Source organism: Callithrix jacchus, chromosome 6 (assembly GCF_049354715.1).
Source record: "Callithrix jacchus isolate 240 chromosome 6, calJac240_pri, whole genome shotgun sequence".
Lineage (NCBI taxonomy): Eukaryota > Metazoa > Chordata > Mammalia > Primates > Cebidae > Callithrix > Callithrix jacchus.
In genome coordinates, this window is record NC_133507.1 from 26,168,681 (window position 1) to 26,196,553 (window position 27,873).

Consider the following 27,873-nt stretch of genomic DNA (forward strand, 5'->3'; position numbering starts at 1 on the left):
TTAATTTTCCTCCCTTCTTTGTGGTGTATTGAAGGGCAGAGAGGTGCAGGCAGCCATGGGAAGGAGAGGGAGGAGGATGAGGGTACAGGGGGTGGGGGAGGGAAAGGAGAAGGAGGAGGATGAGGGGACAGGAGGTGGGGGAGGGAAAGGAGAGGGAGGAGGATGAGGGGACAGGGGATGGGGAAGGGAAGGGAGAGGGAGGAGGATGAGGGGACAGGGAATGGGGGAGGGAAAGGGGGAGGGCTGACCATCAGTGGGGAAGTGAAAGAGATTTCCAAAGAAGCAAAGAATAATGAATGCTTTAAAAGCTGGCGCTTTCCTTTAACAGGAAAATTCCAGTTTCAGTTATTTCTGCATGCTGCCCACACCGCAGGAACAGACCTTTGAACGCACTGTCCCTGGATTCCACACTGATTAACAAGCGCAGATTATTCTGAACTCTTTAGGAAAATCACTCCTCTAACTTAAGCATGTAGTATAGTCAAGGCAGTGTGCTAGATACTCTGTAACTTCTTAGCAATAAATAAATAAATAAATGCCATCTCCCTATGTAGCACCCCTACTACCCCAACTCAGGAATGGCCCCAGCAGCGCACCCTGGTGGCCAAAGCCGCCGCCACCCGGCAGCACCGGGAGCATCCTCTGTGTGTACACATTCATATTCTGTCTCCTCTCTCAGCATTGGATGCTGTTGTCCAATCCTCAGTGATTGGTGGAGCGTTCTGGCGATGAATGATAAAAGCCTGGCACTCTTCTCTCTTTCCCTAACAAGCAAAGAGCTTGTGCTATCGGAGGTGACGGCTTTGAGGCATCTACCCGGGCTTGCCTCTCCCCAGACTACTGTGCTTTCCCAAACGATCCTTCAGCAAGCAGGTCCCCAAGCCTGACCCCTCCCAGTCTTCCACAGGCACTTGGATTTCATGCTTTAGCAAGGGCAAGTGCTCAGTCCAGACCTGAAACAGCATCACGTCCCAGAAGACCGCTAACATTTGCTGACCATGGTGCTTTCCCATTCAATGTCAGCGCTCTCCAGTTCTCCCAAGTTCTGCAGGGCTTCGCACGACTGAGAAGCTCACATGAGGCCCCGGAGCAGTGAAGAGCCAAGCAGTTAGACAACCAGAATACGCTTAGGGGCCTCTAAAGGAGGTTTCCCACAACAGCCCTTCCCACCCAGGGCCCAGCAAGGTGCGCACCTAATTCTGGGCGGGGCCAAAAAGCGCTGTCAGGTCCATAAGGCCAACACAGGGCCAGAGCCTCAGTTCTGACTGTTCCCCACATGGGCGTGGTCTTTCCGGCTCCTGCAGAGCCGGCTGGGCCTAGCGCAATGAGTTCGTCCAGACTAATGTTAGTTGGCCCTTTTTTGACTGCAAAACCACAGCAAGAAATACATTTCACAAACTTTGCATCACCTCCCCACAGAGATATTTAGATACAGGTATAGGCATAGGCCTGGGTAAATGTATATCTAGTGGGGAACCATCCCTGGCCCTGAGATTCAAGTGGATGGTGGGTTGTCACCCACACCCCCAAACGGCTGGGATCTGGGGACACCTGAGCTGGCGTTTGAGGAGGGTGAGACCCTGGAAATCACTTGAGTAGAGAGTCTTTCAGTTTAGTCAGAGAAATCTGCCATCCTCTGGCCCTCGCCACTTCCGGGGTGAGCACAATAGGAGAGGACAGGGGGCCAGAAGGCAGGTGCACACTTACCTGCATGCACATTCTTTGCTCCATCCCTCTCTGGATGATGAAAGCTGCTCTGTGTTGGCTTCAGCCATACTCAGCTTAAACGGACCAGATGGTATTTGTTGTGTTGGGACAGGGACATGATTTCCAGCCCTGCCTACTTCCCCACTGACCTGCAGCCAGGTCCTCTGTCCCCTGAACTTGTCCATGAAGCCTGGCTTGGCACTGCCAACACGCTGCACAGCGATCATGATTCCCACTCAGGCCACTCTGGGGCCAGGGCTGGGTTGCTCTTCCCTGTTGATAAGTAGGAAAAGTTTCCCTTCTCCATCAAGAACACAAGGCACCACCTCTCAACTGTCTTCTCCCCACTTCTCCCTGCTCGCTTCATCTCAGCCCTGGTTTCTTTCCATCAAACTTGATGTTTTGTGGAGTACAAGGCCCTCCAGTTGAAGGTACAATTGGAGGGGGCCATAGGACAATCTTAAATGCACAGGCCAGCAGCAAGCACTGTCTTGAGGTCTTTTGTGCGAAGCTGAGGCTTCAGCGGACCCCAAAACTCAATCAATGCTCTCAAGGAATTTACAGTGTCTTTGGAAAAACACACAAATCTAGACACTCATGCAAAGCAGCAAGAGGAAACGAACCCTTTGTAAGCTCTGTATAGAAGGCCGGATAGGTAGGAGTGTCTTCAGCCTCCGTCCAGGGGAAAGGCCTCAACTGTGGAGGGGAAGTTAAGTTGGAATTTGAGTGAATTCTGAATCTCAATGGGAAGCGCCTTAAGTAGCAGGTCAAAGGAGATGGGGATGCACAGGAAATACTCAGAAACAGTTGAGGCAGTCTTTAGACACAGCATTGGAAGATGTCTGCAGACAAGAGAGGGGCACAGAGACAGAGGGAGCAGAGGGCTTGGGGGTCTGGTCCTCCACCTCAGGTCACAGCGTTAGGACTTGTGGACTTGTAGAGTTAGGACAGGAAGCTGTGGGGGGTTCTGTGAGCTGGGAAGTCCTAGGTGCTCCGAGGTGGGGAGAGGAGAGAAAGGAGGAAAAGGCTGGAGGCTGGAACAGGGAGGCCAGTCAGGAAGCTGTGCAGATGCTCTGGTACCTGGCCGCCCACAGCTGGCTGATTTGAAGGCCCTGGGAGTGCACCAGTGGGTGGGCGGCACCCTGCAGGGGCTGGGGAAGGAGCCCGTGGGAGGTGTTGAGTGTGCAGGGGTCAAAGGTGACATCCGAGATTCTGGTTTAGGAGAACTGGCCCCACGACACGGTGAGGGGTCCTCAGACATTATTTGAGAGCACAGTCCAAAGAGGTCCTTTGCAGGATCCCTGAGCAGTGGGATTATAGGAAAACATTTCAACCTTAAAAAACTAGCACAGAAATCCCACCCAAGGGATAAAGCTGCTTCTTAACTTGTTTTCTCCTCCTCTCAACTCTTCCTCCTCTCTTCAGGCATCACAGAACTTGCTTCTGCAGCTCAGGCGTCATTCTGCACCGCAAAATACTAGTATTTCTCTCAGTTGGCAGCTTTACAAGCAACCACCCCACATGCCTGGTGGCCCAGGCAGAGGCGGGGCCACACCTGGCACAGCAGGGCCTGGTAGCTCACAGGGGACAGGGCCGGGGTGCTGGCTGGAGCCCCGCTGGCCCCGAGCTGACCCGTCTGTGGGAAAGAGCAGGGCCAATTCTCTTTCTCTCTCTAAGCATCAGCAGATGCCCCTGAAACTTCACTTCCGCTGCCTCAAGCCATCCTCCTGGATCATAGCTTGCTGAGAGCAACAAGGACCACTGCAAAAAAGGAGTGTTATGCTCAGGGACGAGGCCAGTCCTCTTTCCCCATGGTCTGATCCTCTGTCTACTTCTGCTTCTCAAAATACACAAAACCAAGCCTGCTTTTGCTTAGAGATGAGGAGCCCCTGTCGCGCTGGGGTTTCCCTTCCAATGTTTCAAGTTGTTGTTACAATGTTGCATTACATCAGACAGGTCTACAAAGGCTGGAGAGAAAGATGGGAATGTGATATCCTTTTACAGCCTGGCTTTAAGGGTTTAGGCTTTCTGCTGAGAGCATTTTAAAGAGTGACAGATAGGAGCAGGCATCTGTGTGAGGCTAAACACACCTGGGCAAACACACCCAGCAACACCCACGAGCCATGGCTGACTAAGTTAGACCCTGTCCTCAATGCCAGCACCTCCTCCATGGCCACCAGCTGAGCTGGTAACTTTGGCCAATACAACAGAAGGTAACTAATCTGCTTACCTGCCATTCAGCCAACACCTCTGGGCCTGGGGTATCAGAAGCAAAATGCCGTGTGCCCCCACCTTATGGCCTGGCTCCGTGTGTGCTTCACATACACCAGCATCTCCTTCTACCTGCAGCCTGGAGCCGCAGGCATCTGGTCTCAGTCTCAGAAGCCATGAGCTGCAGAGCTGGCAGTTTCCCCAAAGCCAGAGCTATCTCCACTGCTTCAGCCCTTCTCCCTAACCACGTACCACAATTCTACGGACTCTCTGAGACAGAGGTTTATTTCCTGACGGATCTGGACATTTATCAACCCTGTAGCCCCTCCCCCAGGGAGCAGCCCTCAGACTGAAGATGCCCATGGAGTATCAGCGGATCCTGTTCTTTGGTTTATTTGACAGGCTCCTGTGCCCCACCTGAAGTTAAAGGACGGTGACATGGTCAGAGACAGACCAGTCCTTCTGGTCTTGTGTAGAGTGAGGCTGGGAGAAGTAGGGGACAGCGGAGGGCAAATGGCTGGTGTAGAAACACCATGGATTCTGAGCAGCACTATTGCTTTTGAACCCTGGCTGCTCTACTACAAGCTGTGGGGCCCCAGTTCAATCCCCTCATCTATAAAACAGGCGTAACGACACCTGTGCCTGCCAGGAGTGTTAAGAAAGAACATCCGGCCCTCAGGGGCCCTTGGTGATGGTTCACTTCTCCCGTTCTCGAAAGCCTAGGCCCCAAATAATATTCTGGAGTCAACTGCACCCTGTTGTTTCAGATGCAGTTCCCATTAGTTAAAGGAAAATGTGCTATTTTAAGGAAGAGTTCTTACCGTTCCAAGCATCTAGTAAGTCTCTTATTACGTGGTTTATTAACAAGATTAGAGACTTGGGGATGCTGCATGTATTTCTATCAAAAACCGGGATCACAGTTAAGTCCCACCGCTTCTCCTCAGCAGTCTGCAAGGCGGAAAACATGATTCCACTCCACCTAGGGGCAGCCCCTCCCCCAGGGAGCGCTCTCTCTAAGCATCAGCAGATGCCCCTGAAACTTCACTTCCGCTGCCTCAAGCCATCCTCCTGGATCAGTAGGTTGCTGAGAGCAACAGGGGCCTCTGCAAAAAAGAGTGTTATGCTCAGCCCCTCCCCCAGGGAGCGCTCTCTCTAAGCATCAGCAGATGCCCCTGAAACTTCACTTCCGCTGCCTCAAGCCATCCTCCTGGATCAGTAGGTTGCTGAGAGCAACAGGGGCCTCTGCAAAAAAGAGTGTTATGCCCAGTCCTCTTTCCCCATGGTCTGATCCTCTGTCTACTTCTGCTTCTCAAAATACACAAAACCAAGTCTGCTTTTGCTTAGAGATCGAGAAGCCCGTCTCGGTGCTCTGGTTTTCCTCTGAGGTGTTCTTTATAATCACATTGAACGGCAGAAGGAGGTTCTTGCTTTTCTTTCCTCTTTGGTGCTGATAGAACATCTCAAAGCTCTCTGCCTTCGCCTCTGGAGTAGTATCTTCAATGGGCACCTGAGGCTTCTCTCCCAGCATTCTGGACCCCGGTACCACTTATGTGGGAGAGCAGGCTTTGAGGCAGTCAGCAAGGGTGAGAGCAGGTAGGGGCTGATCCAGGCGATGATCTGAGAGCCGAAGTTCCTGTCCGAGAACCTCGGGGGTATACAAGGAAGAACTGCAGGGTGAGAAAGCCACTGGCCTCCCATGGAGACTGGCTTTCGGCTCCAGGACAGATGGTCTAGGCTCAGAGGGGGCAGTCCGTCCCATGGAGAAAAGGGTTGGAATTCACATAAACTCTCCAAGCCCACGTGCCCTCAAGTATGGAGTGAGGATGCTGAACTTTTTGATCTCCAAGGGCCCGTCCAGGGTGAATGCCTGCACCAGGAACTTCTCTTATTATGTGGTCAGTAAACCAGATTAGAGACTTGGGGATGCTGCAGTATTGCTATCAAAAACCGGGATCACAGTTAAGTCCCACTGCTTGTCCTCATCAGTCTGCAAAGCAGAAAACGTCATGATCAGGAGGCCCCAGCATCTGGTTCCACTCCACCTAGGGGCAGCCCCTCCCCCAGGGAGCACTTCTGCTGGCAGCCTAAGGTGGCTTATGGGGAGAAGCCAATTGCCACCCCACTCAGCCAAACCGTGTTTCATAGCAGATACCCAGTTGCTCTCAGAATGTGGACCACTCCATGTCAGGGGGGTCTGAGGACACCCCGACTGAAGCCAAACTTTGAATACTGTAAAGCCGCCCTGCAGAGGCTCCTCAGGTGAGGTCCCAATGGCAAGTGTAGTCAGCCACCACTGTCGTTCCTACTTACCTAAAGAAACTGAGTCAAAAGGAATAGAGTTTATTTGGGCCAAGTTGAGGCCAGCTGCTCAGGAAACATTGTTCTGGAGAATAAAGGAGATGCTCCAGGTTTTAGGAATTTTTATTGTACTGGTTTAGTGAAGGAACACTAATTAGTAATTGGCTATATGCTGCTGAATGATAGGGTGTGAGCTGTGGCATTGTTAGGTTAACTTATGGCTCCTGGCCTAGAGTCCACAGAGCAGGCGATTACTTATGTCAAGGTGGGGAGTGAAATGTAACTGCTGTCACATTTCACTGCCCCTCTGGGCCTGACAACTAAAAGGGGCTCACATTCCTCAGAGAAAAAGATCCTTTCTTTTCTCACTGCTATCACAGTCCAGCCATCCTTGTACCCGGCTTGAAGCCCACACAGGGGCTACAATGATGAGAAACACAGCACCCACTTCACAGAAAAGGCCTAGTGGCTGCTTCTCATCTAAGGCTGAATTATTTATCTGAAAAGGTTCTGAACACCCTTGAGATCTGGAAGTTAAATAAAACCTCTGAGGTGAGTTTTTATATACTGTAGTCAGATTGTCTGTCTCTTCAGGATTCCAGAGAGCCTTGCAAAGCATTAAAACCATAATTAAGAACCTGAGGAAAAAGGCAGGCATCTTGTTCTTTCTTTGATAAGGTCTCATTTTGCCCGAATGGTGCTGGAGAAAGGGTGAGACAAGGCCCCTGGGGCGGTAGTGAGGCACTGGAATGAGGCTTGAGTCATGCAGGCATTCTCTAGAGGCCCCTGTGCATGTGCAACTGGAAGCCCCACAAGGTCCCCGCCTGCTGGGCCAGGGTGCCTGTGCTGGGCATCAGGTCAGGATGAGAGGCAGTGCGGACACAGGTGGAGTGAGGTGGGAGTGGGCTGCGGGGAACTGCTCTTCTAGATGGGACCCTAGTACATGTGCGGGGACAGGTGAAAGGATGGTCACTGCTGTGCTGAACACAACCCTTTCTCCCCAATGCTGGGGCTGGAGGGGGTGGAGCCAACCCTCTGGGAGAGCCTGAGGTGTTCGGCCAGGTGTGGCAAGAACGATGGGAGCAGGCTGGCTGAGCACACAGAAGAATGACCACTAAAGTCTCATCCCACTGTTGGCCACTCACAAGATGTGTCTTCTACACTCAGAGCTGTACTTTCACCTCCCAAATGGCCATCAGAGCTCACCCCATCACAGTCAGGCTTCTGGCGACTGGCAGAATCCACTCGCAGCTCCTCCCCTTAGCCCTTACTCCACAGGGCCTCACCATGGCCACAACGTCTGACCAAGAATATTCCCAAGCTTGCATTCATAGGCCCTCCAGGGAATGCTGTGCCAGGCCAGAAAGTTGTCTCATCCCAGCATCTCTCTACCCCTACCACACCTCTACAGAACCAGCTGCAGCATTTGCATGGGGCTTCCTCAAGTCACTAACTCCACTGTCTTTCTTCTGTGCCCTCAGCTACCCTTCCCCATCTTCCTTACTGCACCTGGCCCAACACCTCAGGCTCTCCCAGAGTGACCCCCAGAAGGCTGGCTCTACCAGCTGTGCATCTTGCCCTGTGCACAGAACTCACTGCAGCTCTCCATATGGGCTCTCCACTTGAGAACAGCAGGCAAACCTCTGGAGGTGTTCCTAGGATGGCACCGTGCCTAGCACGGTGCTCAGAGGTACGTTTACACTAGGTAAGTGTTCATGGTGCTGGCTACAAGTGCCCAGAAAGAGGTCTGTGCTCCCTGTTTTCAGGTGGACAGTGCTAAACTGGGAATGGGCAAAAGCCAGAAGTAAGAACTCCTGCTGTTCTAGGTGGTTCAGAAGACGGAATTCATGTGCTTTGGTAAGAGGAGTGGGGAACGCTGGCTCAGCAGCCACTGGCTGGTGAAGGCCCTGCTGTTGGGCACAGGCTGGTGGCCCTAGCCCTGGTGCTGTCTCAGAAGAGCACAGTCAGCCTTACATGAGTCTGCCACGGTGTATATGGGAAGGATGGGGGCACAGGGAGGGCTTTGAGTTCACAGCCCATTGGCCTGTCCAGCTCAAACAGCAGGGCCCTGAATGGAGCACTCTCCTGATGTGCCCTCCCTTGGTCACATTAGACCCTAAACCTGCTCTCCCTGGGCAGCCATGGCAAAGGCTCAGTCAGCTCAGCCACTCATGCATCCAGAGGCTTTTCTGTCTCTTTGCTCTCAGGGCCTGCCCGCCCCATCCACATGGAAGTAGCTGGCTGGTTGAAGGTCAGTGAAGACCCTCATGCTCAGATTTCTTCTCTTTGGCCCAATGTGACACGTGCATGGAGCTTCCAGGGACCCAGTTACCTCACGGAGACTACTGTTTGTTAAAAATACAAAAAAAAAAAAAAAAATTAGCTGGGCATGGTGGCGCGCATCTCTAATCCCAGCTACTCAGGAGGCCAAGGCAGGAGAATCCCTTGAACCCAGGAGGTGGAGGTTGCAGTGAGCTGAGATTGTGCCACTGCACTCCAGCCCTGGCGACAGAGTAAGACTGTCTCAAAAATAAAAATAAATAAAATAAAAAATAAACAACATATAATAGGAGAGTGATGGGTGGTAAGGAGAAAGATGAAGTTGGGAAAGGGGGACTGGGAAGGGGAGGGAAAGTAGGGAGGGCCTCAGTGAGGAGGTGACATTGGAGCTGAGGCTTGAAGGAGTTGAGGATGTGGGGAGGGACATTCTGGAAACAAGTCCAGGGGATTTTTGTTTTCTTTCTCTTTCTTTCTTTTTTAGATGAGGCCTCGCTCTGTTGCCCAGGCTAGAGTGCAGTGGCATGATCATAGCTCACTGCAGCCTCGAACTCCTGGGCCCCAGCGATCCACCCACTCTAGGGAATTTTTGTTGTAAATCTCCTGCTGTAGTGAGCCCAGGGAAGCCAGCAGAGGCTTTACCAAAATTATGGTGTAATATACATAACATACAGTTTCCCATTTTCCCCATTTGTAAGTATATGGCTCAGCAGCATCAAGAACGTTCAGACTGCTGTGCAGCCATTGCTACCATCCAGTCCAGAAACTGTCCATCATCCAAAACAAACTCTGTGCCTGTTCGGTAGCAACTCCCCCTGCCCACCCCCCGGCCCCTGACAACCCTCATTCTGCTTTCTGTCTCTGTGAGTTTGAATCACACCATGTTTGTTTTTCTGTGACTGACCTGTTTCACTCAGTGCAATGTCCTCAAGGTTCATCTATGTTGTGACATGTGCCAGAATTTCCTTCCTTTTAAGGCTGAATACTACATTACACAGATGAACTCGATTGTGTTCCTCCATTCACCCCTGGAAGTTTTTGTGTAGGGACACACTGTGTGATCTAGTGAGAGATGGGGCTGGGCTGACCAGTGGGGTCACACTGGCTCACTGTGCCTCTCTCTAGCCCCAGCTCTGCCTTGGTTTTCATGAATAGAGTTGCCCCTGCCACCAATCCCCAAGGGGAGTCCTGCTGCCACTCTGGCAGAGGCTGATGGTTGTGCTGAGGACCAATCTCTGCAGGCTTCCTGGAAGAGGCAGCCTCCCACCAGAGATTTAAAGGTTGAGAGGGAGACAGGAGACTCGGGGCTGGACCAGAGGTCTGGGATGGGGAATCTGGGCTCAGAGATGGAGGGAGCTGGGGGCTGCCTGTGCTGGACAAGCCCGTTTGGTTTGCATGAGTCCCACTTTGCTCATCTGTGGTCATTTCAAGGGGAAAACATAAGAGAAAAACATTTATAAAAATATGTCCTTACATTACCTTGTTTTCATCAGATTCAGTAGATTTTTTAAAAATTCTAGCTGCAAGTTGACTGTTCTGGGATTATCTCTGCTATTTTAGGTGTGACTCATTGATGTTTTCTGGAGAATTTTGACATTGGCAAGAAAAAAAGAAAAGAAAAGGCATTCTCTTGTTAATGTCAATGCATACAGCAGATTTCTTCTTATAATTCCATCCAGTGCTGGGAGCAGACAGCAAACTGGATTCTTTTCCCCTTTGTACCCCTTTCAATTCTTTAGTTTTCTTTATTGGCACTTTACATGAAAGAAACTGTAGAGAGTTAAGAATGCATTTTAGGATGTTTTCCTCTGCCAAATCTGCTTGCAAATTCTGCTCCTGCTACAAGATAAAATGGAACACTCTTGACATTGCCAATATTCCTGAATGTAGGATCACTTGAGATATTACTTTCCAACTTAGCAATATCTGAAAGTTGTTCTCCTCTGTGATTTGATACAGACCTTTGCCAATTTGCTCGCTTGCTCTCTCTTTTCACTTTTAGCACATTTCCATGCAATATACAAATGCCAGTGTGCAAATCACCCAGAATTATTCACATCCTAAAATAAAGTTCCTTTTCTTTTCCAGTGAAATTGTAAAGCTTAAAATAAGTTTAGAAGAAAAAAAAAAAAAAAACACCCAGACTTGCAGTTTATGTCGGTCTAAAATGGCTTTTATTACAAGGAGTGGTTTTGCAGTGTGCCCTGTTGGCCACAGCGGCCACCTTGAATAATCAGTGAAACCCAGAGGCTGAGACAGAGCATGACAGCCACAGGGATGATTTTAAATGTTAGTGTGAAGGGCTGAAATGCCACGGTGGTCTGAGCTTGATGGAGCATGATTGGCAAGGCTGGTATTCGGATACTCTTTTCCCTGATAAGAACAGGCCTGAAAGGCAACCGAAGTGATTTTTAGGGGGTTTCAAGAGTTGAGAACATAAACAGGACTGCCTGGGGGATAGCCAGGCTGAGTGAGAAAGCTGCCTTCTGTGAGGTTCTCATTCCTGACCCTGAGCATTTCAGAATCTTGGGTAGACACTTGAGGCTCAAACCTGGAAAAGGTAAAAGACAAAGGCAAAAGGTCATCAAAGGTTATGAGTCTCCCTCTGGGGTCAGCTCCTCGTGCAAAGTCCGCTCAGCCACAGGCGTGAGTAAGCAGGAATAACCGGCCGCAACTAGGTTCAAATGGATCCTGCCCTGCCTTTCCTTCCTTCAATCCTACAGTTTCTGAAATTGGCCATTTGGCTTCTGTTAGGGGCAGCTCACTGTTGTTGAGAGCCGACCTCAGCTCAGGCACTGTGCAAACTGCTTTCCATTCATGACCTTATTTGATCTGATCCTTGCAACTGCCCAGTTAGGAACCACTGCTACCCACATTTACGAATCAGAAAACTAGGAGCTGAGAGATTCCGAGCTCACTCGGGGCCACGTCACCAGTCAGTGGTAACCCTTAGCCTGGGCCAGTTACCGCTAAGATTCTGGCTTCCTGATGCTGAAGTAAAACATGTCTTTTAAAGTGTCTTAATTTGTTTGATCTCATTTGAATCTTTTAAGCTTTTGAGATTTCATAATCCTTTTTATCTCTTTTTCCTGTCATTTATAATTTGTGTCTATTTGTCCTTTAAATATTTTATGTCTTTTATTACTAACCCTTTAATAATTTAGCATCGACATAATTTTATGTTCTTTAATGTCTGAGCTTTAATTTCCAGTAGCAGGCACACAGAAATATCCAAATTAATATTTGTTGAATAACGAGTAAGCTTCTAGCTTTCAGTTTTGAGTCGTTAACCTGCTTTATAAGTTTCCCTTGAATAATCTTCTTCTAAGTTTCCCTTGAATAATCTTCTTCTTCTTTCTCTTTTCTTCTTCCTCTTCTTCTTTTTCTTTTCTCCTTCTTCTTCTTCTGCTGCTTCTTCTTCTTCTTCCTCTTCTTCTTCTTCTCCTTCTTCTTCTTCTTTCTTCTTTCTTCTTCTTCTTCGAGACGGAGTTTCACTCTTTTTTTTTTTTTTTTTTAATTTTTTATTGGATTATAGGTTTTGGGGTACATGAGCAGAGCATGCAAGACAGTTGCATAGGTACACACATGGCAGTGTGCTTTCTTTTCTTCTCCCCTTCGGAGTTTCACTCTTGTTACCCAGGCTGGAGTGCAACGGTTCGATCTCGGCTCACCGCAACCTCCGCCTCCTGGGTTCAGCCAATTCTCCTGCCTCAGCCTCCTGGGTAGCTGGGATTACAGGCACGCGCCACCCTGCCCAGCTAATTTTTGTATTTTTAGTAGAGACGGGGTATCACCATGTAGACCAGGATGGTCTCGATGTCTTGACCTTGTGATCCACCCGCCTTGGCCTCCCAAAGTGCTGGGATTACAGGCGCCTGGCCCTATTTATCTTCTTTTAAGTTGTATTATTCACACTTTGGTGGTTTAACTTTGATATAATTAGATAACTGTAAGTTCTGAGCTGGTGTTTTTATCTATTTTGATTGTTTTAATTTTTCCTTTAGTTGTTAATATGTGTTAAGCTTTTAATGATTTTTTTTTTTTTTTTTTTTTTTGAGACGGAGTTTCGCTCTTGTTACCCAGGCTGGAGTGCAATGGTGCGATCTCGGCTCACCGCAACCTCTGCCTCCTGGGTTCAGGCAATTCTCCTGCCTCAGCCTCCTGAGTAGCTGGGATTACAGGCTTGAGCCACCACGCCTGGCCTTTTTTTTTTTAGACAGAGTTTCACTTTTGTTATCCAGGCTAGAGTGCAATGGCGTGATCTCGGCTCACCGCAGCCTCTGCCTCCTGGGTTCAGGCAATTCTCCTGCCTCAGCCTCCTGAGTAGCTGGGACTACAGGCTTGAGCCACCATGCCCGGCTAATTTCTGTATTTTTAGGAGAGACGGGGTTTCACCTTGTTGACTAGGGATGGTCTCGACCTATTGACCTCCTGATCCACCCGCCTCGGCCTCCCAAAGTGGCGGGATTACAGGCTTGAGCTACCGCGCCCGGTCCAAGCTTTTCATTTTACCTTTGAAAGTTCTGATTTCTATTTCTTTTGCCCCCTCTAATCTCCCTATATTTAACACATAAATCCTTAAATTTCTGTTTTTCTTAGACTTTTAGGTTTTCTTTTTTACTTTCTTATCACATCGGCTCATCTTTCTATTTACTTACACATTTTTCATCAATCATTTTAATTATTTTACTCTGTGAATGATTTTAAGTTATGATTTGGGGGAGGGTGGAAGACTAACAATAAATCTTCCTGATGCTCTCCTTTAATGATTCTCTAATTCTATTGAATTCTCCTGGTACAAATAACAACAACAAAAAGTAACAGGAAAAGAATAACTGGACAGTAAACAGAGACGTGCCGGAATGGACATTAAGCCTATTTAATTATCAGAATGGACTCAGGCATGTGCTGCAGCAAAACAGAGCAGTTCCTGGCTGCCCGGGACCTGCAGGGCTGCCGTGGGATGCACTGGCTACAGATCTCTGGGGCACAGAACTCATCTCAGTCCAAGAAAGCAGAGACGGTCATCTTTTTCCTTTTCCCTCCAGAGGGATTCCCACCAGAGATTTGGGGTTTATTATTATTCTACTTTTCTTTGTAGTTTTACCACATGCATAAATATCCTTAACAATAGGTTATATAGTTTTTGCATTTTATTTTTATTTATTTATTTTTGAGAGAGAGTTTCACTCTTGTTACCCAGGCTGGAGTGCAATAGCGCGATCTCGGCTCACCGCAACCTCCGCCTCCTGGATTCAGGCAATTCTCCTGCCTCAGCCTCCTGAGTAGCTGGAATTACAGGCACGCGCCACCATGCCCAGCTAATTTTTTGTATTTTTAGTAGAAACGGGGTTTTTGCATTTTAAAAAGCAGATTTTGTAAATAGATGTATACTCTATGTATTATTTTTTTTACCACCTTTAATTGAACAAGATGATTTCTTTTTTGTTAATTCTTTTTGAGACTGTGTCTGTCACCCAGGCTGGAGTACAGTGGCACCATCTTGGCTCACTGCAGCCTCTGCCTACTGGGTTCAAGAGATTTTCCTGTCTCAGCCTCCCAAGTAGCTGGGACTACAGGAGCACACCACCACACCTGGCTAATTTTTGTAATTTTAGTAGAGACGGGGTTTCACCACGTTGTCCAGGCTGGTCTTGAACTCCTGACCTCAGGTGATCCACCCGCTTCAGCCTCCCAAAATGCTGAGATTACAGGCGCAAACCACCATGCCCATCCTGACCAAGATTATTTCTTAAGAAGCATCCTTGTTGCTGTCTATGGTTTATATATTTTTATTGCTGTATAATATTTCATTGTTTGAACATATCACAATATACTTTGTCATTCTATTTGTAATGTAAATATTCCTGAGTTGTTTTTTTTTTTTCATTCTATTAGAATGTTTTGATTCTTGTCTCCTGATGCACATTTCTAAGGGTTTCTTCAAGTTAGACTTCTAGAAATGAAAACAGCGCGTCTCAGGGGACATGTATCTTCAACTGTATTAGAGAATGCCAAAGTATTCAAATCGTTCTATACCAAGTTACACCTCAAGTGTTACACAATTTTCTGTTTCCCTTCATTCTTTTTAATACTCTGCATTACACATTTGGATATTTTTGCCAATCTGATGGATTTGAAATGAAATATCACTGTGGCTTTGATCTGACTTTCCAAATCACAAATTATATTAGGCATCTTTTCATAAGATTTGTTAGCCACTTGTGTTCATCTAAACGATGCTTGTTCCAGACTTGCCAATTTTTCTTTTTTCATTATTTATCAACAAAAATGGTATTTTTTCTTTATTTCTTCTAAAATATACAACAACAACAGGATATATGCACAGAACATGCAGGTTTGTTACACAGGTTTATGAGTGCCATGGTGGTTTGCTGTACCTATTCACCCATCCTCTACATCCCCTCCCCTTATCCCCCACCCACAACAGGCCCTGGTGTGAATTGTTCCCCTCTTGTGTCCATGTGTTCTCATTGTTCAACTCCCACTTATGTGTGAGAGCATGTGGTGTTTAGTTTTCTGTTGCTGTGTTAGTTTGCTGAGGATGATGGCTTCCAGCTTTACCTATGGTCCCTGAAAAGGACATGATCTCTTTCCTTTTTATGACTGCATATTATTCCATGATATGTACCACATTTTCCTTATCCAGTCTATTCTTGACGGGCATTTGGGTTGGTTCCATGTCTTTGCTATTGTAAATAGGGCTGCAATAAACATACATGTGCATGGCAGACTTGCTTGTTTTTCTATTGAGCCATTTCTCTGAACTCATTAATAAGATTTATACATTGTTTTATAAATGTTCACTTTATGGGCCTTTTGTTAAACACAAATGCTGAATTTAATATAGTAAAATTTATCATTCTCTTTCTCTAGAGTGTACATTATGTACCTTGCTTAAGAATTCTACTTATATGTCAGAGTCATAAACATATTCTATATTTTTTGTAAATTTTATAGCTTTGTCTTCCACATTTAAGGTTTTTTTTTTTCATCTATGAAAGAACTAATTTTGGGACTTATTCATCCTCTCTGTGTTTGATTTCCTCTTCATTAATCTCTCCTATTATCAGGTAGAAACACTGATAATCCTAAACATATTTAGGTAAAAATGAGCATATGAAATTCTTTACATTTCACAGCAACCATTTGTTTAGAGGACGCCAAAAAGCCTACCTTAATAAACATGCATATGGGGTGATAAAACCTCTTAATTCCTCAGACCTTGGAGAGCTAGCAAAACCTAATAAAGTTTTAATGGTCAGATCTGCATTTTAAAAATATAACTTTAGCTGAAGTAGATGAGATCACAGAGCTCTCAACTATGACACTGACAATAGAAATTCAAGAGGGACTGATTTCCAGGAAACAATCCTGAATAATTGATGCTGATCAGGTCCTGCTGGGCATGAGGGATGCAAGAGAATAGGTCTAAGGTTAGTTTTCGGTTTCACTGTTGGTATAGCATGTGGTCAGTGACTCCATTAAGTGAGACAGAGTATGGGAATGGGAACCAGCTAAGAGATTGAAAGTGCGAGTGGATTAGTCCATTCTTGCGCTGCTATGAAGAAATACCTGAAATTGGGTAATTTATAAAGAAAAGAGGTTTCATTGGCTTCCAGTTCCATGGGAAGCATAGCAGAAGGCCTTAAGCTTTTACTCACGGCAGAAGGCAAAGCAGGAGCAGCCATCTTTCCAGACAGCAGTAGAACCAAGAGAGAGGCGAAGCACTACTCACTTTTAAACAACCAGATCTCACAAGAACTCGCTATCACCAAGACAATACCGAGGGGCTGGTGCTAAACCACTCATGAGAAATCTGTCCCCACGATCTAATCATTTTTTTTTCCGGTGGAAGTTAAAGTATTTATTGATGTGTTTAAACTCCGTACATTCTCCACAGATCATATTAAGGAGTTTGTAGGTGAAGTTTAATCTGTGCATAGTGGGTAGAGACATGAATAGGGTCAAAGGGGAGGAAAGAAAAACAGTCACAGGAAAATAAAAAAAAGATACACCACAGGTTACCAGAACCTTTAGATTTAAAATAACAAGAAGAAGCAGAAGCTGTGAGCTGCTCGGAGAGCAGACCTACCACCAGAAGCCACTGGGAGAAGTGTTTGTGATCCGTATCTGGGCCACAGTAGTTTTCACTGTTTACTCAGTTCTGTGAGTTGTTTTTTTTTGGGGGGGGTTGCTTCAAACTTTATTTGAGAAAAACAGATAAACGTATCAAAAGAACACACAGGTGGGGGGTGGGGCATGGCCAGTGGCAGCGGCACGGGTGGGTATCCGGGCTAAGACTTGGCTACAGACTTGTCGAATTTCGCAGCTTCTGGGCCCCCAAGCTGGGCCCGCGACTCAAAGGTGACAGGGATGGTGATCTCGTTGGACTGCGTGGCTGGCTTGGGCATGGGGGCCTCCAAGGTCAGTGTGCCCTCAGGGGACAGGGAGGAGGAGACCTGGGTGGGGTCCACACCAGGGGGCAGCGAGTATTTCCGGGTGAAGCAGCGGAAGATGAATCGGTGCTCATCCTGCCGCTCCACGCGCTTGCCTTTGGGGGAGAAGAAAATCAGAATGAGAGAAAGGGGACCGACTCTCGCCCCGCCAGGCCAGAGGCCCCACCTCCAGCTTGGAGGCACTTTTTTTTTTTTTTTTTTAAATATTCATGAGACAAATATATTAAAAAATTAATTCAAGAGCACAGATATGATATGCATACTACCGAAATAAATACAATGTGATTTATAAATGAGAAAAAGTTAACAATGAACGGTATTTCAGAAGTTGAAAAGGTGACACTAACAGAAAATAAATACACAGGCTTTATTTTCTTCAGTTTTTTCATGAATTTAATATAAAGATGAGGAGTCCATTGTGCAACCTAAAAAATTACTTATTAATAAACTATACAAAAAGGTAATGAGACAAACATGTACATTTATGGAACTGCATGTCAGTCAGGCCAGCTCCCTGCAGAGGGAATTCCTGGCATGACGTCATTCATCTGTGAGGACACAGAACAGTCCTTGTTTAGACATACACAAGAAGCTCGTCCTGCCTGACCTGCTCTAAACAAGTCCTCTGTGAAGCATCGACTTTTTTTTCTGTGACACCCCATGGGGTGACAGGGACCAATAACTAGAATGCAAATGCTGCGCAGCTGGCTGCCGTGACTCTAGATGAAGAACACCGCAAGGCACGGGGGACGCTGCCGGGCCCAGTCATTCCCACGGCAGGTCTTCGGGATTGGAGGTAAAACTGTCCCACCCAAACTGCACATCTCAACGGAAGTTTGCTCACTTCTCTCCACTTTTCTTAAGATCTTCTAAAATATGGACCATAGCTTTCTTGATCTAAGGAATAATTTGCTGCTGCAGTATTGAAACTGTGAAGAACTGACATTTGAAGAAAAATAAATTATTGTTGTGGTACTAGAATGGGCGATGGTTTCGAGCCAGTGCTTGTTTTTATCAAGGACCCGTACTGTCCCGTGAAGTAGAATGTGTTTATCTGCATTTAGTTTGTTAATGTCTGTAATGAATAAAAAGGGGAGATTGTGATTTACAAAAAAAAAAAAATGGCCCCAAGCCAGAGGCGACAGGGCCTGTTGGTCACGGCGGGGGCAGGGATTATGCCTCTGACCAGAGGCCTTTTTTTTTTTTTTTTTTTGTGGGCACCACATCACATTATTTCTTCAGTTTTCCAACTTTACTCTTGGACGAAGCAAATTTAGTCTCCCACCTGCCTGGCTGCTTTGTGATCCCTCATTGAAGATGGGGCTCAGGCTCCAAGGAGAGACTCAGCAGAAGGTGGAATCCCCAACAGACAGCCAGGCTGGCAGAGGACTGCAGGGTCCCAGAGGTGGATCAAGCACCCACAAGCAGAGACTCTGGGCCATCCATATCCCCCAAACAGAGCCTGCATCTCCTCCCAGCTTTGCCCCACCCGGTACCACACTCCTCGCAGTGGACAGGCAGCCCCTCAGTGATCTCCAGTGCCTCGGCACCATTCCTTAGAGGCCAGCCATGGTTCCTCCTATACATCCCTGCTGCTGCTTATGCTGAACCTGGCACCTTCTCCCTTGGAGATCCCAGGCACAAGCTGCTGATTAGCTCCACATTTAATTTTCTATTTTTTTTTAAGAGATGGGGTCTCGATACATTGCCCAGGCTGATCTCAAACTCCTGGGCCTCCAGTGATCCTCCTGCCTTGGCCTCCCAAAGTGCTAGGATTACAGGCATAAGCCACCACACCTGACCCCATATTTGAATTTAATGTTCCTTTGGGAAATATCTGAGTAAAGAGGATGCCAATCCCCAAAAGAAACTGAAGATACACTTTCCGCCCAGTGGGATGAATGACCATGCTATAATGCTCCTTTTGTCCCCAGGTAAAGCTGAAAGCAGCTCTAGCTAACCAACTGCACCCGGACAGGATCAGAGTATTCTTTTTTTTTCTTCCGGTGGAAGTTAAAGTATTCATTGATGTCTGAACCCCCGACATGATACAGCTTCCAACTCCAGCAAGGGGGCCAGCCAACCCACTCAAATGAAACCAAATACTAAATCATTTCTTTTTTCATTAAACAAACATTTATTGAGTGCTTTCTAGGTGCCAGGCATCAAGCCAGGCACTGTTAATACAAAAATTCCAGGACAGTCCTTGCCCTCAAGGAGCTTACAGTCTAGTGGGGAGATGACCATGAAGCAGGCAAGTGAGTGCAGAGTGATCTGTGTGGTATGCCGGGCGAGGGGCTGGGGAGGAGAGGGTAGAGCCAAACCTCCTTGGAGGAAGTTTGAGACCTTTATTTTTTGAAATGGAGTTTTGCTGTTGTTACCCAGACTGGAGTGCAATGGCATGATCTCGGCCCACTGCAACCTCCGCCTTCTGGGTTCAAGCAATTCTCCTGCCTCAGCCTCCCGAGTAGCTGGGATTACAGGCGCGCACCGCTATGCCCAGCTAATTTTTGTATTTTTAGTAGAGACGGGATTTCACCTTGCTGACCAGGATGGTCTTGATCTCTTGACCTCGTGATCCACCCGCCTCGGCCTCCCAAAGTGCTGGGATTATAGGGACAGGATCCCGGACAGGATCAGAGTATTCTTCTTTTTTTCCTGGTGGAAGTTAAAGTATTCATTGATGTGTTTAAACTCCGTACATTCTCCACAGATCATATTAAGGAGTTTGTAGGTGAAGTTTAATCTGTGCATAGTGGGTAGAGACATGAATAGCGTCAAAGGGGAGGAAAAAAAAAACAGTCACAGGAAAATAAAAAAAAGATACACCACAGGTTACCAGAACCTTCAGATTTAAAATAACAAGAAAGAAAAAGCAGAAGCTGTGAGCTGCTCGGAGAGCAGACCTACCACCAGAAGCCACTGGGAGAAGTGTTTGTGATCCGTATCTGGGCCACAGTAGTTTTCACTGTTTACTCAGTTCTGTGAGCAGTCTCTTCATATATTTCTTACAGTCCAGATGTACTGACTAAATCTGTGTAAGCAAATTGAAATACTCATTCTCTTAGGTAGCGTCACAGTGTTTGTTTTCCTCAGGATAATTTCTATACAATTTCCTCACTGTCAGAGAGGACTGGATCTTTCCCTCACTGTGGCAGGGGGCATGCAGGTGGAAAAAGAAAGAGCTGGTTTCCGGAGAGTGACTGTAACAGAGCTAAGTCAAAGCTAGAGACAGGGGTGGTGGCTGTCTCTTACACATTCATTGGACATCTCTCGGAGCCTCCTCAGGGGCTTCTTTCTCTTCTAGAATCTGTCCCCTGATCCTCCCTCGGGTTCTGGCTCACAGACGTCATCATGCCTTTCTTTCTTTCCCTGAGGCGCCTTGGCAGAAGAACGTGACCCTGTGAGCCAGGTCTTCATCAGCTCTGCTTCAGATCACAGAACACAGACAGACTCGCGAGTTGCTGGAACTCTTTGGTATTAAGTGTTTGAATCTATGATGGGCCTTTTGCAAGTAGTGTTAGCTCTTTTTAATTGAAGTTGAACTGAGCTAAGGATGCACTTTCTTGTGGACATAGAAGGGGCCCGCGTGAGGCCCTGAGTAGGCTCCTTAGTTGCTGCTTTACCTGATGAGGGCCAAAGAGATTAACTCTGCCTCATTGCCATGTCTCAGAAAAGTTGCCATATTTCACCCAGAAGGGGCTCGTTTTCCTCTTACTCTTACTTTAACCATGTGCCTGGAGGAGCTGTTCTGGGCTCTTGCACTTCCCCAGCTTTTCTTTGCCAGGGGCAGAGAAGGGAAAGGGGGTAGACTGAGTGTGCCAAGGGCCGTGCAAGGGCAGGCTTGCTTTCCACCCGTCTGCTGAGGGAGCCCTTTCCTCTCACTTCTTGCCTCTGTTCACACCTGTTGTCTTGGAAAAGGATGGTCCCTTTGTCTTAAGGCTTTGTGATAAAGTCATCTCCAGTTAGGATCGGCACCTGTTTCCTTCGTAATAGTGCCTGGCGGCCTTTCTGAAGTTACAGGTGGTCGGGAGCCCTTTCAGATGCAGAACATCTGGTAGATTGACCTGCCAGGCTGGGTGGTTCTACTGCTTTCTCAATTTCTAAGAACCTTTTTTTTCCTTAAAGAGTTCTGCAGAATTATTTGACAATATATGTGAGTACTATGTTTCCTTGTGGTGTATGCTCTGTTCTGGTTTCTGTTTTTAAATCAAATGCCTGTTTGGGAGGAGATGAACGTATTTAGTCTATGAGATTTGCGCTGCTGGATTTTTTTTTTAAGTGTAACTTTGACTAGCTGTCTTATTGTTTATCCTGTAAGATTAGTCTATCGATTAAAGTTAGATAATTAAAAAAAAAAAACTCCTGAAACTCTTTTAAAACACACAAAATTTCTAAAACTGTTCCAGAAATGGAAGTGTAGATAATTCCTCCCTAACTCCTTCTACAAAGCCAGCATTACCCTGATACCAAAACCAGATAAGAATACAGAAAAAAGCCCTAAAATTACAGGCCAATATCCCTGATAGACATAGAAGAAACCACTCTCAACAAAATACTGGCAAAGTCAATCCAGTAACACATCAAAAAGATAATAATCCATAATCAGGTGGCATTTATACCAGGATACAAAGATGGTTCACCATATGCAAATCAATAAACATCACATAAATAGAATGAAGGACAAAAATCATTTAATCATCTCAATAAATACAAAAAAGATACAAAATCATCTCAATAAGTACAGAAAAATCAATAAAATTCAACATCCCTTCATGATTAAAAAAAAAGTTCCCAACAAACTAGGCATGGAAGGAACCTACTTCAAAATAATAAAGGCCATATATGACAAACCCACAGCTAACATTATACCAAATGGAGAAAAGCCAAAAGTCTTTCCTCTAAGACCTAGAAGAAGACAGGGATGCTCACTCTTTTTCAACATAATACTGGAAGTCCTAGCCAGAGCAATCGGACATGAGAAAGAAATAAAAGGCATCCAAAATGGAAAAAAGTTAAGTGGTTTGATTGTCATCTTTTACTCCAGATGACATGATCTTGTATTTAGAAAAACCATCAAGAGTTCATGGAAAACCTCTTAGAACTGATAAATTCAATAAAGTTACAGGATGTAAAATCAACATATAGAAATCAATATGCTTTCTAAATACTAATAATAAAATAGTTGGAAAAGAAATCCAGAAGGCAATCCAACTTACAATAGCTAGAAAAATAAAAAAATAAAATAAAATACCTAGAAATAAATATAACAAAGGAGGTGAAAGATCTCTACGGGGAAAACTACAAAACATCAATGAAAGAAATTGAAGAGGACAGAAAAAAAGGAAAGACATCCCATGCTCACGGATTGCGAAGATTAACATCATTAAAATGCTAATGATGCCTGAAGCAACCTGCAGATTTAATGCAATTCCTATCGAAACACCAATATCACTTTTTACAAACATGCAAAAAATCCTAAAATTAATTAGATCCAAAAGAGAGCCCTAGTAGTTGAAGCAATCCTGTGAAAAAAAATAACAAAGCTGGAGGCATCATATTACCTGACTTCAAATTACACTACAAGGCTACAGAAACCAAAACAACATGGTACTGGTATAAAAATATGCATGTAGATCAGAATAGTGAACTCAGAAATAAAGCCACATAAGAACAACCAACTGATTTTTGACAAAGTCATTAAAAACATATACCAGGGCAAGAAGAACATATTCAATTAATGGAGTTGGGAAAATTGTATACCCTGTGCAGAAGAATAAAACTGGGCCCTCTCACCATATTAAAAAAAGAACTTAGGGTGGATGAATTACTTAAACGTAAAACCTGAAACTATAAAAGTACTAGAAGAAACCTAAGGAAAACCCTTCAGTATGCTGGCTTAGATAAAGAATTTATGACCAAGTCATCAAAAGCAAACACAACAACAACAAAATAGGCAAATGGGACTTAATTAAACTAAAAAGCTTCTGCACAGCAAAAGAAACAATCAACAGCTTGCACCACTGCACTCTATGCTGGGCAACAGAGTGAGACTCCATTTCAAAAACAAACAAAACTGAAAAAAGAAATTATAGATGGCACTTACAACCTACAGGATGAAAGAAAATATTTGTAAAGTCCACTCCTAACAAAGTGCTAACATCCAGAATCTACAAGGAATTCAACTGAACAAGAAAAAAAACAGCTCCATTAAAAAGTGGACAAAGGACATTAAATTAGATTTTGGAAAAGATGTGCAAGCACACAAACATGCAAAAATGCTCAACGTCGCAACTTATCAGAGGAATGCAAATAAAACCACGATGAGATCATCTTACACCAACCAGAACGGCTACTGTTAAAGCTTCAAAAAACAACAGATGGTGAGGATGTGGAGAAAAGGAAATGCTTATACATTGTTGCTAGAAATATAAGTTAGTACAACCTTTATGGAAACAGTATGGAGATTTCTCAAAGAACTAAAAATACAACTACCATTCAACCCAGCACTTCTACTACTAGGTATATATCCAAAGGGAAAAAAAGAATTAAATCAAAAAGATACCCATGCTGGTAAGTTTACTGCAGCACCATTAACAATATCACCATGCAATTCTCCTCTCCCATAAAAAAAGAATGAAATCACGTCTTTTGCAATAACATGGATGAAACTAGAAGCCACTATCTTAACTCAGAAACAGAAAGTAAAATACCACATGTTCTCACTTATAAGTGGGAGTTAAACAATGGGTACAGATGGATATACAGAATGGAATAACAGACATTGAAAACTACAAAAGGCGGGGAGGGTGGGGGTGGGTAACACCGTTGAAAATTATCAATTGGATACAATGTTCACTATTTGGGTGGTGAGTACACTAGCTCAGACTTCACCACTACACAATACACACATATAAGAAATCTGTACTTGTTAACCCCCTAAATATATTTAAATTTTGTTTCATTTTAAAAAAATAAATAAAAACCTTTTTGAAGGATAAAAGAGAACATACATTGAGGAAAGGATAACCTCTTCAATAAATGATTCTGGTAAAATTGGATAATCATATGCAGAAGAATAAAGCTAGATTTCTATCTCTGACCGGGATCAAGAATCAATTCAAGATGGATTAAAGGCTTAAATGTAAAACTCCAAACTATAAAACTACTAAAAGAAAAACACAGATAGAACTCTTTAGGACATTGATCTAGGCAAATATTTTTATAGCTAAGACCTCAAAACCACAGGCAACAAAACCAAAAATAGACAAATGGGATTGTATTAAACTAAAAAGCCTTTGCACAGAAAATAAAACAAAAACCATTAACAGAGTGAAAAGACAACGTCTTTAATGGGAGAAAATATTTGCAAACTACTCATCTCACAGGGAAATAAGATCTGTAATGTACAAGAAACTCAAACATCTCAATGGTAAAAAGAGCAACTAATCCCAAAATGAGCAAATGGCATAAACAGATATTTCTCAAGACTAACAGGTATTTGAAAAGCTGTTCCATACCACTATTCATCAAGGAAATGCAAATCAAAACCACAAGGAGGTATCATCTTACCCCAGTTAGAATGGTTATCTTTAAAAAGACAAAAAATAACGGATATTGGTGAAGATATGGGAAAAATAGAAACTCTCATAGACTGTTGGTGGAATATAAACTAGTACACCAGTGTGAGAAACAATATCGAGATTTCTCACAAAACTAAAAATAGAGCTACCATCCAATGCAGCAATCCCACTACTGGGTAAATATCCAAAGGAAAAGAAATTAATATATCAAAAAGATACCTGTATTTGCATATTTATTGTAGCACTACTCATAATAGCATAGAGATGGAATCAATCCAAGTGTCTATCAGTGGATGAATGGAAAAAGAAAATGTGGCCTACGTACACAATGGAATACTATGTGGCAAAAAAAAAAGGAAATCCTGGCCGGGCGCGGTGGCTCAAGCCTGTAATCCGAGCACTTTGGGAGGCCGAGGCAGGTGGATCACGAGGTCAAGAGATCGAGACCATCCTGGTCAACATGGTGAAACCCTGTCTCTACTAAAAATACAAAAATTAGCTGGGCATGGTGGTGTGTGCCTGTAATCCCAGCTACTCAGGAGGCTGAGGCAGGAGAATTGCCTGAACCCAGGAGGCGGAGGTTGCGGTGAGCCGAGATCGCGCCATTGCACTCCAGCCTGGGTAATGAGAGAGAAGCTCCGTCTCAAAAAAAATAAATAAATAAATAAAAATTCAGTTTCCTGCTGGGCACGGTGGCTCAAGCCTGTAATCCCAGCACTTTGGGAGGCCAAGGTGGGTGGATCATGAGGTCAAGAGATCGAGACCATCCTGGTCAACATGGTGAAACCCCGTCTCTACTAAACTACAAAAAATTAGCTGGGTATGGTGGCACATGCCTGTAATCCCAGCGACTCAGGAGGCTGAGGCAGCAGAATTGCCTGAACCTGGGAGGCGGAGGTTGTGGTGAGCCGAGATGGCGCCATTGCACTCCAGCCTGGGTAACAAGAGAGAAACTCCATCTCAAAAAAAAAAACAAAAAAAAAGAGGAAATCCTGTCATATTCAGCAACATGGAAAACAAGAGGTCATATGTTAACTGAAATAAGCCAAGCACAGAAGGACAAATATCACATGTTCTCACTCATATGTGGGAGCTAATAATTTTGATCACACGGAGATATAAAATGAAATAATTGATCCCAGTAACTGGGAGGAGTGCATGGGTGGGGATGGTAGGGGATAAAAAGAGGTTGGTTAATGGGTACAAACATAGAATTAGGTAGAAGGAGTACGTTCTAACGTCTGGTAACAGAACGGGGTGACTATGATTAACAAACATTTATCAATATTATATTTTTCAAAACAGCTAGAAGATCTATAATGTACCCAACACGTAGAAATGATAAATACTCAGGTACTGAATACCTAAGTACTTTGACGTGATCATTCATAGTCGTTCTAAAACTTCACATGTACCCCATAAATATGTACAAATATAGATCAAAAATAAAATTTACAAAAATTAAATGCAATAATGCACACAAAGGTGTAGGAAATAATAAATGAATTTATGTTGTCAGTAAATATTCACTATTATTATATTCACCACTATATTTTGGTGCTAAATAGGCACCAAGTATTGTACTCAGCATTTAACTTACATTTTATTTAGTCTTCACAATAACCCCTACATTATGATAAATCATATTAACCTTTAAAGAACCGAGATTGGCCAGGCGTGGTGGCTCACGCCTGTAATCCCAGCACTTTGGGAGGCCGAGGAAGGTGGATCACGAGGTCAACAGATCGAGACCATCCTGGTCATCATCCGTCTCCACTAAAAATACAAAAAATTAGCTGGGCATGGTGGCGCGTGCCTGTAATCCCAGCTACTCAGGAGGCTGAGGCAGGAGAATTGCCTGAACCCAGGAGGCAGAGGTTGCGGTGAGCCGAGATTGCGCCATTGCACTCCAGCCTGGGTAACAACAGCAAAACTCCGTCTCAAAAAAAAAAAAAAAAAAAAAAGAACCGAGATTAATTTGTTAAAATAATTTTCTCAGTGATCTATTCATCCAGTTAGCCAATGTTGGATCCATATATAAATCTGGTCCTATTTGATTCAAAAATAATTGGGAAAATTAACCAGGTACAGTGGTGCATACCAGTAGTCCCAGCTACTTGACAGGCTGAGGTGGGGGGACCACCTGAGCCCAGGAGGCAGAGGTTGTAGTAAGCAGAGATCATGCTGCTGTACTCCAGTCTGGGTGACAGAGGGAGACACTGTCTTAAAAAAAAAAAAAAAAAAAAAGGAAGTTTTCACTTTATGAGAGTGAATTATATTTCAAGTGTTCCACAGAATTTATTCAAAATGAAGCATTGGCTAGGTAAAAATTAATTTCTTAGGTATCACAATTCAGCTTTTGTTGTTTTGTTATTTTTTATTTTTATTTTTTTTTGAGACGGAATTTCGCTGTTGTTACCCAGGCTCCAGTGCAATGGCACGATCTCGGCTCACCGCGACCTCCGCCTCCTGGGTTCAAGCAATTCTCCTGCCTCACCCTCCCGAGTAGCTGGGATTACAGGCGCGCGCCACCATGCCCAGCTAATTTTTGTATTTTCAGTAGAGACGGAGTTTCACCTCGTTGACCAGGATGGTCTCGATCTCTTGACCACGTGATCCACCCGCCTCCGCCTCCCAAAGTGCTGGGATTATAGGCGTGAGCCACCGCACCCGGCCTGTTTTGTTATTTTAATAAAGATAAAAATTTTTTAAAGTCAATGTAGAAAACCAGGGGCTGAAAGAAACAAACCTCATGGCTCAATAAACAAGCCAAGTGAATCTAAACTTACTCGTCAAAAATATATTTTTATTATAAAATATTTCAAGCATTCAAAAGTTACAGAGTATAATATAGTGAATTTTCATGTCTATATTGAGATTTAACACATCAAAAATTTTCCATATATTTTTCAAGAAATAAAACATTACTGATGGAGTTGAAGCTCTAAGTCCATTGCATATCCTGCTTCTCCCCTTCCACAGCAGTAACTCCTGTCCTGAAGTTGGTATGTATACCTCTTAACTGGGTTTCTCCTTGTATAAATAAACCATATATAACGTTGTTTCCTTAATTTTAAATTCCACATAAACTCTATCATACTGTATATATTCTGCAACTTGCTTTTTGTTTCTTCATCATGCTTTTACAGTTAATATGTGGTTTTTTTTTTGTTTTTTGTTTTTTTTTGGAGACGGAGTTTCGCTCTTGTTACCCAGGCTGGAGTGCAATGGCGCCATCTCGGCTCACTGCAACCTCCGCCTCCTGGGTTCGGGCAATTCTCCTGCCTCAGCCTCCTGAGTAGCTGGGATTACAGGCA

At 44.7% G+C, this 27,873-nt stretch overlaps 1 long non-coding RNA gene across 18 annotated transcripts in view; it reads left to right on the plus strand.

Moving 5' to 3' along the window:
* LOC118154497 (uncharacterized) overlaps positions 1-27,873 on the plus strand; it is a 60,586-nt gene that overhangs the window by 1,556 nt on the left and 31,157 nt on the right. For 9 of the 18 annotated variants that reach the window (XR_013518776.1, XR_013518780.1, XR_013518778.1 and 6 more), the window contains exon 3: positions 329-27,561. This is a non-coding gene — a long non-coding RNA (uncharacterized LOC118154497). The remainder of the gene's footprint in view (positions 1-328; positions 27,562-27,873) is intronic. The other 9 variants (XR_013518791.1, XR_013518793.1, XR_013518792.1 and 6 more) reach the window with 8 other exon arrangements.